The 19,648-nt window shown below is 37.4% G+C and overlaps 1 protein-coding gene across 7 annotated transcripts in view; it reads right to left on the bottom strand.

The window, feature by feature from the left end:
• The window catches only part of ALS2 (alsin Rho guanine nucleotide exchange factor ALS2), a 97,451-nt gene extending 88,571 nt beyond the window's left edge, over window positions 1-8,880 (bottom strand). For 4 of the 7 annotated variants that reach the window (XM_056807323.1, XM_016425188.2, XM_016425187.2 and 1 more), the window contains exon 1: window positions 8,068-8,879. The gene's annotated coding sequence lies outside the window, so the exon portion shown is untranslated. Of the gene's footprint in view, window positions 1-8,067 lie in introns of all 7 variants that reach the window. The other 3 variants (XM_056807324.1, XM_016425189.2, XM_016425191.2) reach the window with 3 other exon arrangements.
• Between the last annotated feature and the right edge of the window lie 10,768 nt (window positions 8,881-19,648).

Below are 19,648 nucleotides of genomic sequence, written 5' to 3'. Positions count from 1 at the left end.
AGAAAGACAAATTCCATTTAAAATCACCCTAGACAATATAAAATACTTAGGAATCTATCTACCGAGACAAACACAGGAAATATATGAACACAACTACAAAACACTTTCCACACAGCTAAAACTAGATCTAAACAATTGGAAAAACATTGATTGCTCATGGGTGGGATGAGGTAACATAATAAAAATGACAATCCTACACAAATTAATTTACTTATTTAGTGCCATACCCATTGAACTACCAAAAAACTTCTTTACTGAATTAGAAAAAACCATAACTAAGTTCATTTGGAAGAACAAAAGATCAAGGATATCCAGGGAAATCATGAAAAAAAAATGCAAAGGAAGGAGGACTTGCAGTCCCAGATCTCAAACTATACTATAAAGCAGTAGTTATCAAAACAATTTGGTACTGGCTAAGAGACACAAAGGAGGATCAGTGGAATAGATTTGGTGTAAATGATCTCAGCAAGACAGTTTATGACAAACCCAAAGACCCCAGCTTTTGGGACAAAAATCCATTATTTGATAAAAACTGCTGGGAAAATTGGAAGACAGTGTGGGAGAGATTAGGTTTGGATCAACACCTCACACACTACACCAAGATAAACTCAGAATGGGTGAATGACTTGAACATAAAGAAGGAAACTATAAGTAAATTAGGTCAGACCTTTGGGAAGGGAAAGATTTTAAAACCAAGCAAGACTTAGAAAGAGTCACAAAATGTAAAATAAATAATTTCGACTATATCAAATTAAAAAGTTTTCGTACAAACAAAACCAATGTAACTAAAATCAGAAGGGTAGCAACAAATTGGGAAACAATCTTCATAAAAACCTCTGACAAAAATTTAATTACTCAAATTTACAAAGACCTAAATCAATTGTACAAAAAATCAAGCCACTCTCCAATTGATAAATGGGCAAGGGACATGAACAGGCAGTTCTCAAAGAAATCAAAGTTCTCTCAAAGAAATCAAAACTATTAATAAGCACATGAAAAAGTGTTCTAAATCTCTCATAATCAGAGAGATGCAAATCAAAACAACTCTGAGGTATCACCTCACACCTAGCAGATTGGCTAACATAACAGCTATGGAAAGTAATGAATGCTGGAGGGGATGTGGCAAAGTAGGGACACTAATTCATTGCTGGTAGAGTTGTGAATTGATCCAACCATTCTGGAGGGCAATTTGGAACTATGCCCAAAGGGCGATAAAAGACTGTCTGGGCACTTTGATCCAGCTATAGCACTGCTGGGTTTGTATCCCAAAGAGATAATAAGGAAAAAGACTTGTACAAAAATATTCATAGCTGCACTCTTTGTGGTGGCCAAAAATTGGAAAATGAGGGGATGCCCTTCAATTGGGGAATGGCTGAACAAATTGTGGTATATGTTGGTGATGGAATACTATTGTGCTAAAAGGAATAATAAAGTAGAGGAATTCCATGGAGACTGGAACAACCTCCAGGAAGTGATGCAGAGCGAAAGGAGCAGAACCAGGAGAACATTGTACACAGAGACTGATACATTGTGGTACAATCGAAGGTGATGGACTTCTCCATTAGTGGCAATGCAGTGTCCCTGAACAATCTGCAGGGATCTAAAAAACACTATTCACAAGCAGAAGATAAACTGTGGGAGTAAAAACACTGATGAAAAGCAACTGCTTGACTACAGGGGTGGAGGGGATATGACTGAGGAGAGACTCTAAATGAACACTCTAATGCAAATACCAACAACATGGAAATGGGTTTGAATCAAGAGCACATGTGTTACCCAGTGGAATCGCGGGTGGGCTATGGGAGAGGTGGGGGGTGGGGAGGGAAGAAAAGAAAATGATCTTTGTTTCCAATGAATAATGTTTGGAAATGACCAAATAAAAATAATAAATAAATAAATAAATGAATAAATGAATGAATAAAGAGGAACAAAAAAACAATAAAATTAAAAGAGATGATTTTAAAAAATCAATAGCTATAATGGAAAGAATGTTTAATTTTGTATCTTAAGACTTCAGTTAAAATTCTACCTTTGTGATTTTACTATCTGTGTGATCTCAAACCTCTGGGGATATCAATAAAATAGGGGCTAGAATAGATGACTCTTCATGTAGCTTTCTAGCAGTATAGCTACTATAATCTTAGATTACACATTTCTATGGAATTTTCAAGAAATCTCAGAATTGTAGATGTGGATTCCTGAAACTAACTCCTAACTAAAGCATAAATTCTTTTAACAACATCTACAACAAGTAATCATGTAGCATTAGAAAAATAGAAAACTAAAAGGTAATGTATAGAATTAACTCAACAAAGTTATATTTGCTTAAATCCTAAACATAGCAGATGATACAGAATTAGTGAATTTTTAAAATATGGAAGATGATGTAAAATTAGTGAATTTTAAAAACAGATCAAATCATTAATCAAAGAGAGTGGGGCCACATGTGAACAGTGTGTGTATATATATATAAAATATAAAATTTCTAGTGATTTACTGGGGAAAAACACAAATAGAATTAGTTCAACTACTCTGGGAAACAAATATAAACAATATCCCAAGAGCCATTATTGAAAACAATATTCTCAAAGTCACTAAACTGTACATACATATCCTTTGACCAGAGAGAACTATTAGGCATATTTCCCAAAGACCTCAAAGACAGAGGGAAAAAATCTATATAGGCAAAAATATTTATAGCAACAAAAAGAATGTAGCCATCAATTAGAGAATGAAGGGACAAATTGTGGTATATAATAGCTAGAATTTATACAGTGCTTCAAGATTTTGCAAAATGCCTTGGTCAGCTAGTCAATAATCACCTATTGAGTGCTTACTATGTATCAGGCAAACTGTACTCATTGCAGAGGATTCAAAGACAGGCAAAAGCAATCTTTGTCCTCAAGAAGTTCACAGAAGACAACACATAAACAACTATGTACAAACAAGACATACAGAACAAACTGGAAATCCTCTCAGAAAAAAAAAACAAACCAAAAAACAGGAATTAAGGAGAACCCGCAGAGGCTTCTTACAGAAGGTAGAATTTTAGCTGAGATTTGAAAGAAGCAAGGAAAGCAACAAGAGTATTTTTGGTATGAACACACACAGGGAAAATGCTCAGAGTTGGGAGATGGATAATCCACAGTGTCTCCTGCAATGAATGACAAAAGAGGCCAATGTTAAAGTGGATCATAAGAGTTATGGAAGGAGTAAGGTGTAAGAAGACTAGGAAAGTAGCAGGGGGTGTAGCAAAGACCAAGTTATAAAAGCTTTATAATCCAAACAGAAGATTTTATATTTGATCTTGAAGGCAATAGGGTTTTATAACTAGTTTATGGAATAAGGGGGATAACATGCTCAGACCCGTGCTTTTGGAAGATCACTTTGCTAAATGAGTGAAGGAAGAACTGGAGTAGGGAAAGACTTCAGACTTGGGAGAGTAACCAGAAAATTATTGCCATAGTCTAAGCAAGAAGTGATGAGGTCAACTTTACCAGAGGGGTGGCAATGTCAGAGGAGAGATAGGGGCATGTGGCAGAGTTGTTATAAAGATGCAATCGCTAGTACTTGACATTGGATGAGTGATAGGTCTGAGTGGTTGGGGATGACACCTAGGTTTTGAGATTGGGTGACAGAGAGGATGGCTGTGCCCTCAGTAGTCATGAAGAAATTAGGAAGAGGGGAGTTTTGGGGAAAAGATAATACATGCAGTTTTGAACATGCTGAATTTAACAAATCCATAAGATATCCAGTTTGAGATGTCCAAAAGACATTGGAGATGGGAAACTAGAGGCCAGAAGAGAAAGTGGGGCTGGATAAATAAAACTAAGAATATTTGGAATAAAGAAAATAATGAAATCCATAAGAAGTGATGAGATCACCAAGTGAAAGAGAAAACAGAGGACAGTCTTGGGGAATACCTACAGCTGAGAAGCTGGCCTTGAATAAAGATCCAGCAAGGGAGACCAAAATGGAATGGTCAGACAGGTAGAAAAACCAAAGAGCAGCATCACAAAAACCTAGAGAAGAGGAGCAGTAGATGATTGACAGTGTCAAGAGCTACAGAGAGGTCAAGGAGGATGAGAATTGAGAAAAGGCAATTAAAAGATCACTATTAAATTTGGAGAGAGGTGTTTTAAAGTCAGACTACAGAGAGTTAAGAAGAGAGTAAAAGAGGCACCATTTGTGGACAGCTTTTGCAGTGAGTTCATTGGCAAAATAAAGAGAGAGATAAGAAGACACACTGGGATGAATGAAAGGAAATTTTTTTTAAAAAAGATTGTAAAGAAAGAAGCATATTTGTAGGCAGCAGAGAAGCAGTCAGTTAAATGGAAGACTAGTGAGAGCAGGAATGACAGAAGGAGCAATCTGTTAGAGAAGGTAGGATGGAATGGAATCATAAAAACTCTGAAACAGATGCTATTATTAAGCTCATTTTACAGATGATGAAAATGGTTTAGCAATTTGCTCGTGTCACAGGGCTAGCAAGAGTCTAAGACAAGATCCAAATTCATCTTTACTGGAGTTTAGCACTTTTTCCACAATGCCAATTCACTTTCTCATACATATATGAATGTTATGGAATATCACTGCAGAAATGATAAATGACAGACACAGAGAAACTAGGAAGGCTTGTATGAACTAATAAAGCATAAAATGTGTAGAACTAGAAGAAAATTTTATATGATTACCACTATAAGAATGTAGGGGAAAATAACTTTGAAAATCTCAAAAGTACTCTCCTGAATGAGAGGTAACGGTAAAGAATGACATATACATGTTCAGACATGACTAATATATGGAACTATTTTCCATAACTTTACTTATTTGTTACAAGTGCTTCTATGGAGGGAAAGGGAAAAGGTGAGAGAATGAAAGAGATAACAAAAAGAACATTTAAAATGTTCAGAAGGGAAAAAGAGTATAAATAACTTTATTATCACTGTTAAATTCAATACTGATTAAGTTCATAATAAAATATTCAAATAATTTAAGATTTAAAAACATTCAAAATGTTTATAAAATTTGATTAGTCAAGTTACAAGTTAATAAAATGGAAATATTTACTTTTTAAATTACTATCCATTACTCACTGGGAGAGGCAGGCATGGCACTTGGGGGGGTGGCATGGGGGCAGGACCTGGCATTCTCTATCTCTAAAATCTCTAAAAGATTCACAATCACTGTCTTATAGTTGTTTTTTTTTTAAGAAGGATCAGACTCAGATTAAAAGAACAATATTATCCCAAGAGCTCTGCATCAAGCACAAAACAAAACTACCTCAGTAACTGGTTTACTTCTGCTCTTGAGAAAAACTACCTAAAGGAGCAGAAGTGGCACACCATTGTTAACCATGCCTAAACATTGAATTCCCCTCAGTAGATGTTCCAAACTTTCTCTTCTCAATCCTATTCTATAGTCTACACTCTTAGCATATGTCTTAAAAAAAAACAACAACTAATGCCAGTTTCTGGGAAAGAAGCTTGCCAAGGCCAGCCCTTTCCCTCTCAAAATCATGCCCTTACATTTCATTCCAAATTCTTCAAAGACTACATTTGAAATCAAAATCCTACACTTCCAAGACTTCCAAGCTGTGTGATTAGGGGCAAGTCTTCCCTAGTACTTCACCAAAAAAAAAAAAAAAGCAAACTAAAGCTATTCACAAAGACCTCCTTCTTTCCACCTCATCCTAATCTTATACCCTCTGACATGGCCTTACACTATTCTTCACTCCATTCTGATGAAGTTGCTCTTGTTTGCCAAGGCCAACCCCTTTAAGGTGACCCTTGATCCTATCTCTTCTGGTCTTCCCCATTAGATATCATTCTCACACATTAAACTTAACTCTTTCCTTATCTAAGGGTTTCTTTCTTGCTGGCTACAAACATGCGCATCCTCATTTGATCCTATCATCTGGGCAAGCTATAGCCCTATAACTCTCCTTCCTTTTTAAATCTAAACTCCTTAAAAAAGTGGTCAACATACCACAACGTCCTTTCTTTTCTAAACTCTCATCAATTAGGCTTCTAACCTCATGAGTCAACCAAAACTCCTTTCTCCAAAGTACTTGCCAAATTTAATGACCTCTTTTTTTTTTAATCTCTACATCATTTCACAGTTTACTGCCTCCTTTTCCTTGGTAGATTCTCTCTTGGTTTTCATGACTCTTTCTCTTGAGTTTCCTATCTTTCTAATGGCATCTCTCTTTTGCTGGATCTTTATCCGTATCACATCTAACTCCTCTAAAGTTCTAACATGGGTCCTCTTTCCTATACTTTTTCACTCTGTAATCTCATCAGTTCTCATAGATTCCGTCCTAGCTCCAGTTCTGAATCACCACTGCCTGCTGGCCACTTCCAACAGGATATCCTTGAGATATCTCAAACCCAACAAGTTCAAAACAGAATCCTTCATATTTTTTCCAAACCCTCCCCTCTTCCAAACTTGCCTTTAGGGAACCACCATCCTCTCTACCACTAGGTTCACAACTTAGGTCTCATCTTTAATTCCTTATTCTCTATCATTCCACCTATACATAAGTTGCCAAATCCTGGCGGGGTGGGGTTCCCTCTACACCTCTCCCATACATTCTCTTCTCTCTACTTATACAGCTACTACATTAGTTAAGGCCCTTATCATTTCTCCCCTGGATTACTGCAATAGTTTTCTAATTGGTCTCTCTGCCTCAAGTCTCCACCCACCCTCCAATCCATCCTACATTTAGCAGGCAGTGATTTTCCTAAAGTGTAGGTCTGGTGATGAGTCTCTCTGAACTTCAGTTAGGCTGGTCTTTGGATAATATATTTTGGATAAAATAATATCATCACTAGGCTAGCACTTGAAGCCTTTCCATGTTGGTTAGGATCTGCCAGAGTTTGTGATGGCATAATCTTTGAGACTCAGGATCATCTCTACTACATGAAAAGGAATCAGAATGATCAGAATGGCACTCTAGTGGAAAAATATCTACTAGCTGAAAATTCTCGACTTTTCTAAAACAAACACTTTCTTGGGCTGTGAAACTCCCAAGTTTTGCATATCCTTTGGTTTGGTATGGCAAATGAAGAACAAATTTAAATAATAACTAGCGTTTATAAAGCACTTTAAGGTTTGCAAAAAGTGTTAAAAATTACTCCCATTTTACAGATGAAGAAACCAAGGTGCCCAGGTCACATGACTTAGTATCTGAAGCACAATATGAATCTGGATCTCCCCGACTGCAGATTTGGCTTTCTATCCACTTAACATTTAGCTGCCTCTAATATGGATAGTAAATCCTCCCTAAAACCCACTAAAGTTTTTCCAAGAATCTTTATGTTGTAAAGAACAAGCGTCCTATTAAAAGACCAAATTTTATATGCATCCAGGTTCTGTTTAGTAATGATGAGTCACAAAGTTGTCCAATCTTTAATTAGAAGATAAAATAAACTTACAAAAATTTTAGGTCCTCCTATTTAGAGAATTATGTAAAGTTTCAAGAACTTTAAGGTTCATTTCTACCTCTAGCCTATAACTTCTTTAATCCTTCAAAGAGAAATCTTTCTTGCCAAACTTTTGTAACTCTATTCAAAATAAGCATACATCAAACTTTATTCCTGAAAAGTTAAGAATAGATGCTGTAGAAACAAAAAAAGCAAATAAACAAACAAAAAAAAGTTATGCTTGGGTGCTATAAAGTCATTCCTCTCGGTAATTGGTCTTCAGTTCTTCCCAAAACCAATCACTGAGTGGTTAACTACAACTCTAGCTAAACAAATGTTCTATTAGTAACTTTCTTACCAACAAGTCTCTATGGACGTATATCTTCATTTAATAAAAATGGGGAATCTGTCCTCGCCCAAGATAATAAAACTCAGATATCAGAACCATAGACCCTAGAGATTTCTTTTATTTGCTTCATACAATACCCCCATGCCTGTTTTTACTTTCACGCAAAAGGGCTTTGCACAAATTTCACCAACTTAAAGGTTCTTATTTGGCAAACTATTGCTAACACTTGAACTTCAGTTGACAAGCCCATTAGGGCCAATTCACCAGCAGTCGACGCATAGACTGACTACCTACCCCCGAAGTCGAAGGCTGGTTCCCAGAAGAGAAAAACGAGTGGCCGAGAGGGAAGTGAGGGAGAAGCTGAAGAAGACTGCAACCCAAGTAGTGCCAGGCAGAATTGCTTCGAGGAGCTGGAAAAAAGGCTGGGAGCAGCCGAAGCGTAGGGCAAGAAGTGCTCTCCAGAACCCAATGGGGGGACGAGGGGAGTAGTGTGGAGGGAAAAGGAGGGGCTCGAGGGCAGCTCTGGGCCGCGAAGGCGGCAAAGAGGGAAGGCAGGGCCTGGTGGCAGGAAAGCCAGGCTGTTGGGTCCCACCTTAGGCCGGGGGTCCCGCTTGGCCCCGAGGCCCCAGCCTGAGCGAAGAGCTCCCGAGGAAGCTTCGGTTAGTGCCGGCCACCTCTCCTGCTCTTTTGGTCGCTGCCTCTCGTCGCAGGACTAGGGCCCAGCTTCATTCGCCCTAGCGCCTCGTTCTAGCTCGAATGCTCTCAGCTCACCACCCCCGCATCCCTCTCCGGCCCCGCCAGGATCTGCCGACTGGTGCAATAGCTCCGCTCTGCTCCCCTCACCTCACTACCGCGGTCGCCGCCACCGCCGCAGCTACGGCGAGATCAGCAGATTCACGCGCGCTGGGGGCGGGGCCTCGAAGGGAAGGGGCGGGACCAGAGAGTGGGAACAAGTCAATTGAGAGGGTCGAGGTGTAAAAGGAGGGAGGGAGGAATAGGAGTCTGTTTGACGGAGCCACGCTTGGGTCAAACTTAGCGAAGAGGCGTTGAATTTGGTCCTGCCCATCCTTCCCTTCTTGTGTTGGGTTGGCTGCCTCAGGGAGAACGGGGGTGGGGCAGAGTATCCGCTGAGGTGAAGCTGTTGGAACCGTGACGTATGGGTGTAATCCTCAGCTTCCTAACGCTCTCTCTGCTTCCCTTGGTAACAGGTGCCGGGGCTCCAGAGAGAGGTTCGGAAAATGTCCTGTTGTGCTTGACTGAATTGTCTAGTTTAAATGGACAAGCAGCTAGTGGGTGTTTCATCGTCATTAAACTTGTAGAGACAACATTTATCTGTTCCATTTACCCCTACACGCCCACACCTCCTAGCACACCTGGTGTCACAGGTACGCGCATCTGATGACAGTGAGTGTCATATCCTAGGCCCGCAGAACCTCCAGCCAGCACATGCTTAGTACTGCAAGAGAATGAATTCAATTCAAACTATGTATTAATGCTCTATTAGGGGCGAGGCTCTGTGCTATTGACCAATCTACAAGTATTTTTTAAGCGCCCCAAGGTGCCAAGTCCAATGCCATGTTCTGAGGATACCGACTCAGAGAATGAACAAGGAGTTTACATTCTCGTGCTGGGAGGGACCTAGTACCGATTCTCCAAGATTTTAATTGAATCGTTGGTCTATTTAGTCATTCATGTTTCATTAGGTTTTTGTAGTATGGTTTGTTTATTTATTGGGTGTTTGGGAAAGCCCCTAATCTGGGATTAATAGATTTGAATTTGAGTCTCAACTCTGACTCTTGCTAATCCTGTGATTTCAGTAATTAATAAACATTAAGCACCTATTATGTGCCAGGAACAGTGCTATGTTGCTGACAGGGAGAAAGGAAAACTGCATTGTCTTATTTGATTCCCGTAATAACTTTGTGAGGAAGAGACAAATATTAGCATCATTATTCAAGAAAATGGAGTAATAAGGTTGTGTCTCCCCCAAAATCACCAGCTAATGGAACAACCTCCAGGGATTGATGCAGAGAGGAGCAGAACCAAGAGAACATTATACACAGAGACTGATACACTGTGGTACAACTGAATTTAATGGACTTCTCCATTAATGGCAATGCAGTAAGCCTGAACAACTTGGAGGAATCTACCAAAAAAACCACTATCCACATTCAGAGGAAAAACTGGGAGTAGAAACACAGAAGAAAAACAAAGCTTGAATACATGAGTAGAGGGGATATGGCTGGGATGGTAGGCTCTAAATGAACACCCTAGTGCAAAAAACAACATGGAAATAGGTTCTGATCAAGGGCACAAGTAATACCCAATGAAATTGCATGTGGGTTTTGGGAAGGGTGGGTGGAGGGGAGGGAGGGAAATAATGTAATTATTGTAACCAAGGATTAATGTTCTAAATTGACTAAATAAATTAATTAAAAAAAAAAAGAATGTAAAAAAAAATCACCAGCTAAATCCCTACTGTCAAGGAACTCACAGTCTAATTGTTATGATACTATGCAAACAAATATGTACATACAACTTACATACAGGATAAATTTAAAATAATCAACAGAGGGAAGGCATTAGAATGAAGGGGAATTGGTAGATTCCTGTAATAGGTAGAATCTTAGCTGGTGATTTTGAGGAAGTCATTGAACTTGCTCCCCCTCTCCCCCAGTTTTGATGGAATAATGATGCTAACATTTGTATCTTCCTCACAGTATTATTGTGAGGATCAAATGATACAATGTATGTAAAGTATTTTACAAACATTTACAAACAGTCAACTATTATTATTTCCTGCTCATAGACATGGGGCATCTAGCCACAGGGAGAGGGAAAATGTAGCCCTGATTATATAATAAGCACTTGGTAAATTATTGTTGTTATATTGCTAGATGAATAACTCCTATGTCAATTTGGTATTATATTTATATATATGTTATATATATGTATGTATGTATGTATGTATGTATGTTACTATCCAAGTAGTTTGCCAAGTGTCACCCAAATGGTAATTGGAGGAGATAGGACTCTGAACTCTGGTTTTCTGATTTCAAATCCATAGCATTCAACCTTCATAAATATTAGTACATAAGTTTGTTTAGTAAAGATCATTCATTGTTGACCAAATGAAATGGAAAAATAGTAAAAGCATTTTCAGTGTAGAAAATATCATCAGAGTCCTATTATATAGCTCTTTAGAGAAAATTTTCTCATCAGTAATGAAGGTGTAAGGAGAAGAGCAATGTTATCATATTTTTGTTTACCCAGTAACAGTAGAGGCAACCCAGATTGGTGAATAAAAGGGATATAAAAAGAAGAGTTAGACTTTAGGGTTCCTGCTTCTTTTAGATGTGAACTACTTCAGCAACTGTTGTAGCCATCATGTCATATATAAATTAGACAAATTCTGAAATAGGCCAATAAGGGTGTCTGTGCTCAGATTTTGCAAATATCTGTGTTATGGGATTGACTATATAATATCTATGTTAGAATACAAATAAAAAAGTGCCTGCCCTCAAACAACTTACATTTTAAAGGGGAAATGACCTACATACTGTAAGGCTATTGACTGACTATATTATACTAGTGGTCGCCAGGGATTAATTCAATCCCAATAAAATACTCAAGTCAGTTTGGGATTTTCGTGGTGGTTTAATTACAATAGAGGGAAGAAATTAAGAAGAGAGAGGGAGGAAAGAGAATTTAAACTGTTTCAGCCCTGGGTAAGCCAGGCAGGAGTTCAGAGGTCTTGGCCAAGGGGCCTTTTCAATCTAGCTCAGTTACCAGCCACGAGGCCTCCTCTGAGATGAGGGGTCTCCTAGGAGAATAGCATTTTAGGAGGTAAAGGAAAAAGGAATCAGCCTAAACCACTCACCAAGCACACTAAGAACTTCTCCCAGTCACCTCACTGGCACACCATAAATGCCAAAACCACATAAGAGCTGCAAGCATGCCAAATGCCACCAGTACTCCCCACACTGCCACACTTAAAAAAAACCAACAGAGACCAAGTCTCCGCAAGGGAGAGTGAGAGTGAGAACCAGAAAGGAAGTGATGGGAAATATATAGACCTTTCTTTACTTTACTTCCTGCATTTCACATGTACCAATGATAGCTTAAGCTTGACTTAGGACAGCTCAGGGGGTCTGTCAGTTGTTTTCTGATTTGTCACGTGCTAGCACATGTGGTCATAGGCCATCCTCCTCACAGTTAATCCTTAAGTGGGGTGTATACAGTCCTGGTTGCTAGAATTTCTAAGACTAAGCAAAATGGAGAAAATCTAAAATTCATAATACATATACATACACAATATATACAAATAAGTATATGGTGATTGCAGGATGGAGGGTAAAAAAGAAACTCTAAAAATCTATAGATTTGGCCCTATTCTTTCTCCTGAGCTTTAGTTCCATATCATCCAGGATTTATTAAATGTTTTAAATGGATTCCTAAGAAGGAAGATAGGTGTTTCAGTGGAGAGAGAACCAAGCTGGAGACAGTAAGTCCTGAGTTCAAATGTGACCTCAGACATTTCCTAGATATGTGACTCTGAGCAAGTTACTTAACCCCAATTGCCTAGTCTTTATTGCTCTTCTGCCTTTGAACTGGTTCTTAGAATTGACTATAAGACAGAAAATAAGGGAATTTTTTGCTGGGGAGTATGGCTTAATGGATATCCTAGAGGCAGCTAAAATTCAACATGTTAACTTAAAAAATAAAAAAGATACAAACAGGCAATTGGACTATTGAACTCAGTAGCTGATGTCAGTAGCCCAAACAAAAGAATAGATCTGTCTTTTACTCTGAAAAAATCTGTTAGTAGTTAATAAAAGCAAGTAATCCACATCTTTGGGTTGTCATTCCCTAAACTGAACTTTATACTATGACCACAGATCTGACTGTGGGGAAAACAAGAAAGCCAGATCAGACTTGGGGTCAAAGAGTAGCTTGATCTGATGACTAAGGTGGCTTTCCTTTTTTGTCTGTAGTCCCCCAATTTGGGCTGTACTATAAACTGCTTGGGGTAGACTATAGCAATATATATATGAAAAACAAAGACTGTCACAAAGTAAGCAACAGCTATATTAGTGATGAGTTTCCTTATTTTCTGCAATATGCCTGAGGTTATCACCACCCCCTCACAAAGGCAGAGAGATAGCATGATTATCACATGGGCACATGACAGGAAGCTGTTAAAACTAGCCAGATAGATGCCAGAATCAGGATCCAGTTGGGTATTGACAGGCTGAAACAGTGAGCTGAACTCAAAAGAGGCAACCCTGGGTTAAAAGATTGACTTCACAAGCACAGGACAAGGGGTACATGGTTATATAGTAATTCATATATTTTTTTAAAAACCAACAACACATAACCTTGGAGGCTTTATTAACTCAAGCTCCATTATGAATCAATAGTGTAATGATGTAAAAAAAAATGTGATCCTCACATTGCTAGAAGCGCAGTGTCTAGAATGAAGAAAATAATTGTTATGCTATTTTCTATATCTATTGGACCCACATCTGATACATAGTATTTGGTTTGGGGCATTACACTTTAAGAGAAGCATTACTGAGCTAGAATCATGTCCAGATCAGAATAATGAGAGTAATTTTTTAAATGAACAAAAACTTAGAATCATGCCATATTAGAACTGGTTGAAGGGACCTGGGATATTTAGGGAAAGAGAGTACATTTATATAATGCATACTATATGCTAAATGCTTTGCAAATATCTCATTAGATTCTTACAATCCAATGTAAGGAGCTGTTATTATGTCCATTGTACAGTTGAGGGAAATGAGGCAAACAGAGGTTAAGGGACAATCCAGAGTCACACAGCTAGTAGTGTCTGAGATTAGATTTGAACTCAAGTCTTTTTAACTCTAGGCCTAGGACTACCTGAATGCTTGGACTATTTATTTATCTAGGACTAAGCAGGGAGGCATAATTTATTCGTTCATATAGCTAAGTGGGAGAGTCAGGATTTCATATCTAATACTTTTTGTACTATACTACCTTCTCAGAAAGCTTATATATCCTCTTAACCCCACCCCAGCACACTGGCTATTTCTCTTTTGTTTATCATATTAAAAATAAACTTTACTGATATTTTTGTTTTTAATATTGCCTAAATTCTCCCTATTTATCCTTTCCTCATTCCCCTTCCAGAGAGTCATCTATCATAACAAAAAAAGTTTTTAAAAGAGAAAAAAATCTGTAAAACTAATCAATATAATAAAATAGTAATATGCCACCCAAGTAATTATTTTGTAAACTATATGTTGGTATCGATATTATTCTTTTGTTCTCAACTTTACCATTCTAAGCCTAGGATCTCAGCTTCCTTTCTCTATGGGGCAGTGTCCTAGCCTAATAGAGATCTTATGTCCCCAGCTCTGTGGTTTCTTCTCACTCTTGTCCCCCAACCTAACTGAATTTGCTCCTAAGTTCCAGAACTCCTAGTTATAGCTGTCATACAAGCTTCCCGATCTGCTCTGATTTAGATTACCTACTAATGCCACACTTGTGCCCTAGAATGTTGACTATTTCCCCTTTCTCCTATGCATAAAAGGGGGTAAAGATGCCAAGGACAAAGGAAAACATTTCAGGAATCTAAGTCAATCCAACAAGTGCTGAACAAGTGTTCAGCACTATTCTCAGAAATTTGCACATTATATAAGATTACTTTAGAATATTGAGTGAAGGCAAAAGCTATCTCAAGCATATGCAATATTCTTCTCAAAAGATTAGTGGCTTTTGACCACCATGTTCACTTGGATTACATTCAGAGCTCTCTGCCAACCCCTCTACTCTTAAAATAGTTCAGTCACCTGATATTTAATGAAGTAGCAGCTGAGTTTTTTTTAAAGCCCCTAAGGACTCATAATTGGGACCATTTTAGACATTTAAAACTCAGAACAAGACCAGTAAGTGTAGCTCAGGTTCTCAAGGCCCCGCGAGTAATTGGTAAGAAAGACATGTGGTCATAAACTTATAGAATTATAAACTTGTAAGAGACTAGAGAAGTCAACTACTTTAGTCCAACCCATCAACCAAATCCAACTTATACATATCCTTTTGTCATCAAACATATCCAATAAAAATGAAATTCAATGGCAATTCACTAAATAATATAAACAAAGCACAATGATTGGAATAGTAACAATGTAAATAAAATGTTCCCTGCCCTTATAGAGCATACATTCTGTTAGGGACATATGATACATCCTCAAGTAACATCACCAGACTTATTCAATTTTGTGCTATCTACAAACTGGATAAGTATGCTTCAATATATTCATGTAAGGCATTTATAAAAATACTGAGTACAGCAGAGTCAAAGACATAATGAAAGTTACCCAATTAGAAATCTTCCCCAGGATGCCAGTAGAATGAAATGATGGGAAACCAATGTGATAGGGACCACACTGAAAAAGAAGAGCTAAGTCTTAAGAATAAGAAAGCAAGAGATAATTAAGATGCAACGATGATCAGGGAACAACTGGGCATATGATAGCAGTGACTGCCCAATTGTCTATTCCTATAGAAGGGCCTTTCCTAAAAATAATAAACAGTATATTTTTAAAAGCATAATCAAGCATCATCTGCAATAGGGATAAACTAGAAGCCTACCCAATAAGATCAGGAGTGAAACAAGGATGCCAATTATCACCTCTATTATTTAACATTGTATTAGAAACACTAGCAGTAGCAATTAGAGAAGAAAAAAAATTGAAGATATTAAAATAAGCAATGAGGAGACCACACTATCACTCTTTGCAGATGATATGATGGTCTATTTAAAGAATCCTAGAGAATCAACTAAAAACCTAGTGGAAATAATCAACAACTTTAGCAAAGTTGCAAGATACAAAATAAACCCACATAATTCATCAGTATTTCTATATATTTCCAACACATCTCAGCAGCAATAGTTAGAAAGAGAAATTCCACTTAAAATCACCCAAGACAATATAAAATACTTAGGAATCTATCTGCCAAGATAAACACAGGAACTAAATGAACACAACTACAAAACACTTTCCATACAATTAAATCGAGCTAACACAAAAATGACAATCCTACCCAAATTAATTTACTTATTCAGTGCCATACCTATCGAACTACCAGGAAACTTCTTTACTGAATTAGGAAAAAATTATAACAAAGTTCATTTGGAAAAACAAAAGATCAAGACTATCAAGGGAAATAATGAAGAAAAAAAAAAAGATGTGAAGGATGGGGGCTTAGCAGTACCAGATCTTAAACTGTACTATAAAGCAGTGGTTATCAAAACAATGTGGTACTGGCTAAAAGATAGAAGGGGATCAGTGGAATAGATTTGGTGTAAATGACCTCAGCAAGATACTGTATGATCAACCCAAAGATCATAGCTTTGGGGAATAAAAACCCACCATTTGACAAGAACTGTTGAGAAAATTGGAAAACAGAATGGGAGAGATTAGGTTTAGATTAACATCTCACACCCTATACCAAGGTAAATTCAGAATGGGTGAATGAACTAAATATAAAGAAGGAAACTATAAGTAAATTAGATGAACACAGAATAGTATACCTGTCAGATCTATAGGAAAGGAAAAATTTTAAAACCAAGTAAGAGATAGAGAATACTACAAAATGTAAAACGAATAATTTTGATTACATTAAATTAAAAAGGTTTTGTACAAACAAAACCAATGCAAACAGAATTAGAAGGAAAGCAACAAATTGGGGAAAATCTTTATAAAAAAACCTCTGACAAAGGTATAATTTCTCAGATTTATAAGGAGGTAAATCAATTGTACAAAAAACCCAACTATTCCTCAATTGATAAATGGGCAAGGGACATGAATAGGTAATTTTCAGATAAAGAAATCAAAACTATTAATAAGCACATGAAAAAAAAATGCTCTAAATCTCTTATAATCAGAGAAATGCAAATCAAAACAACTCTGAGGTATCACCTCACACCTAGCAGATTGGTTAACATGAAAGCAAAGTAAAGTAATGAATGTTGGAGGGGATGTGGCACAGTTGGGACATCAATGCATTGCTGGTGGAGTTGTGAATTGATCCAACCATTCTGGAGGGCAATTTGGAACTATGCCCAAAGGGCGATAAAAGACTGTCTGCCCTTGGATCCAGCCATAGCACTGCTGAGTTTGTACCCCAAAGAGATAATAAGGAAAAAGACTTGTACAAAAATAATTCTAGCTGTGCTCCTTGAGGTGGCAAAAAAGTGGAAAATGATGCCCTTCAATTGGGAAATGGCTGAACAAATTTTGTTATCTGTTGATGATGGAATACTATTGTGCTAAATGGAATAATGAACTGGAGGAATTCCATGTGAACTGGAATAATCTCCAGGAATTGATGCAGAGTGAAAGGAGCAGAACCAGGAAAACACTGTATAGAAAGACTGATAGACTGTGGCATGATCAAATATAATAGACTTTTCTACTAGCATCAAGGCAATGATCCAGGACAATTCTTAGGGAATTATTAGAAAGAACACTATCCACATTCAGAGAAAGAACTGTGGGAGTAGAAACACAGAAGAATCACAACTGTTCGATGGGGATATGATTGGGCATGTAGACTAAACAATCATCCTAGTGCAAATATTAATAATATGGAAATAGGTTTTGATCAATGATACATGTAAAACCCAGTGGAATTACTCATTGGCTATGGGCCTGGGGTGGAAAAAGGGAAAGAACATGAATCATGTAACCATGGGAAAATAGTCTAAATTAATTCATTAAATAAAAACCTAGTAGTTATGAAAAAATTGAAATGGAGCACAGTCTAAGATTAGAAATGAAAAATGTGCATTGGGATATGGTACAGTCTTTTTCTAGATGTTTCTATTATATATCTATTATATCTATTCAAAGGGCAGTAGAACAGTATGGTTGGCATAAATTATCACATTGCTAGAAATTTCTTATATACCAAAGTGACATAAAAAAGAAAATTTTAAGAGATGAAAGGCCAGAAAATTAGGTGAGCTGATCATCTAGTGAGATAACAGGATGTAGTGAAGCAAAAGAGATGAAAAGTACCCATGATGCACTGATAGCCACTTAAATTTATTTATTTAGAAAATTTATTTAGTCAATTTAGAACATTATTCCTTGGTTACAAGAATCATATTCTTTCCTTTCCCTCCCCCAGCCATTCCCATAGACGACATGCAATTCCACCTGATTTTGCATGTGTCCTTGATCAGAACCTATTTTCATGTTGTTGATGTTTGCACTAGGATGTTCATTTAGAGTCTACATCCCCAGTCATATCCCCCTTGACCCATACATTCAAGCAGTTGTTTTTCTTCTGTGTTTCTACCTCTACAGTTTTTCCTCTGAATGTGGATAGTGTTCTTTCTCATAGATCCCTCCTGGTTGTTCATGATCACTGCATTGCCACTAATTGAGTAGTCCATTACATTTGATTGCACCACAGTGTATCAGTCTCTGTGTACAATGTTCTTCTGGTTCTGCTCCTTTCACTCTGCATGAATTCCTGGAGGTGTTTCCAGTCCACATGGAATTCCTCCACTTTATTATTCCTTCGAGCACAATAGTATTCCATCACCAACATATACCACAATTTGTTCAGCCATTCCCCAATTGAAGGGCATCCCCTCATTTTCCAATTTTTGGCCACCACAAAGAGTGCAGATAAGAATATTCTTGTACATGTATTTTTCCTTATTATCTCTTTGGGGTATAAACCCAGCAGTGCCATGGCTGGGTGAAAAGGTAGACAGTCTTTTAGTGTCCTTTGGGCATAGTTCCAAATTGCCCTCCAAAATGGTTGGATCAATTCACAACTCCACCAGCAACGAGTGAATGTCCCGATTTTGCCACATCCCCTCAAGCATTCATTACTTTTCTTTGCTGTCACATTAGCCAATCTGCTAGGTGTGAGGTGATATCTCAGAGTTGTTTTGGTGTGCATATCTCTGATTATAAGAGATTTAGAGCACTTTTTCATGTATTTATTAATAATTATGATTTCTTTGACTGAAAATTGCCTATTCATGTCCCTTGCCCATTTATCAATTGGAGAATGGCTTGATATTTTGTACAATGGATTTAGCTTTTTGTAAATTTGAGTAATTAGACCTTTGTCAGAGGTCTAGGGTGATTATAAATGGAATTTCTCTTTCTAATTCTTGCTGCTGAGATGTGTTGGAGATATATAGAAATGCTGATGACTTATGTGGATTTATTTTGTATCCTGCAACTTTGCTAAAGTTGTTGATTTTTTCACTAGGTTTTTGGTTGATTCTCTAGGATTCTTTAAGTAGACCATCATATCATCTGCAAAGAGTGATAATGTGGTCTCCTCATTGCCTATTTTAATGAGTTCAATTTCTTTTTCTTCTCTAACTGCTACTGCTAGTGTTTCTAGTACAATGTTAAATAATAGTGGTGATTGGCATTCTTGTTTCACTACTGATCTTGCTGGGAATCCATTTAGTTTATCCCCATTGCAGATGATGTTGGCTGATGATTTTAAATAAATACTGTTTATTATTTTTAGGAAAGACCCTTGTATTCCTATACTTTCTAGTGTTTTCAATAGGAATGAGTGTTGTATTTTGTCAAAGACTTTTTCTGCCTCTATTGAAATAATCATGTGATTTTTGTTGGTTTGCTTCTTGATATGGTCAATTATGTGGATGGTTTTCCTAATATTGAACCATCTGTGAATTCCTGGTATAAATCCCACCTGATCATAATGAATAACTCTCATGATCACTTGCTGGAGTCTTTTTGCTTGTATTCTATTTAAGATTTTTGCATCTATATTCATTAAGGAGATTGGTTTATAGTTTTCTTTCTCTGTTTTTGACCTGCCT

The sequence above is a fragment of the Monodelphis domestica genome, chromosome 8 (assembly GCF_027887165.1).
Source record: "Monodelphis domestica isolate mMonDom1 chromosome 8, mMonDom1.pri, whole genome shotgun sequence".
NCBI lineage: Eukaryota > Metazoa > Chordata > Mammalia > Didelphimorphia > Didelphidae > Monodelphis > Monodelphis domestica.
The sequence above is the reverse complement of the archived record's forward strand: the minus strand, read 5'-3'. Positions and strand labels throughout refer to the sequence as shown.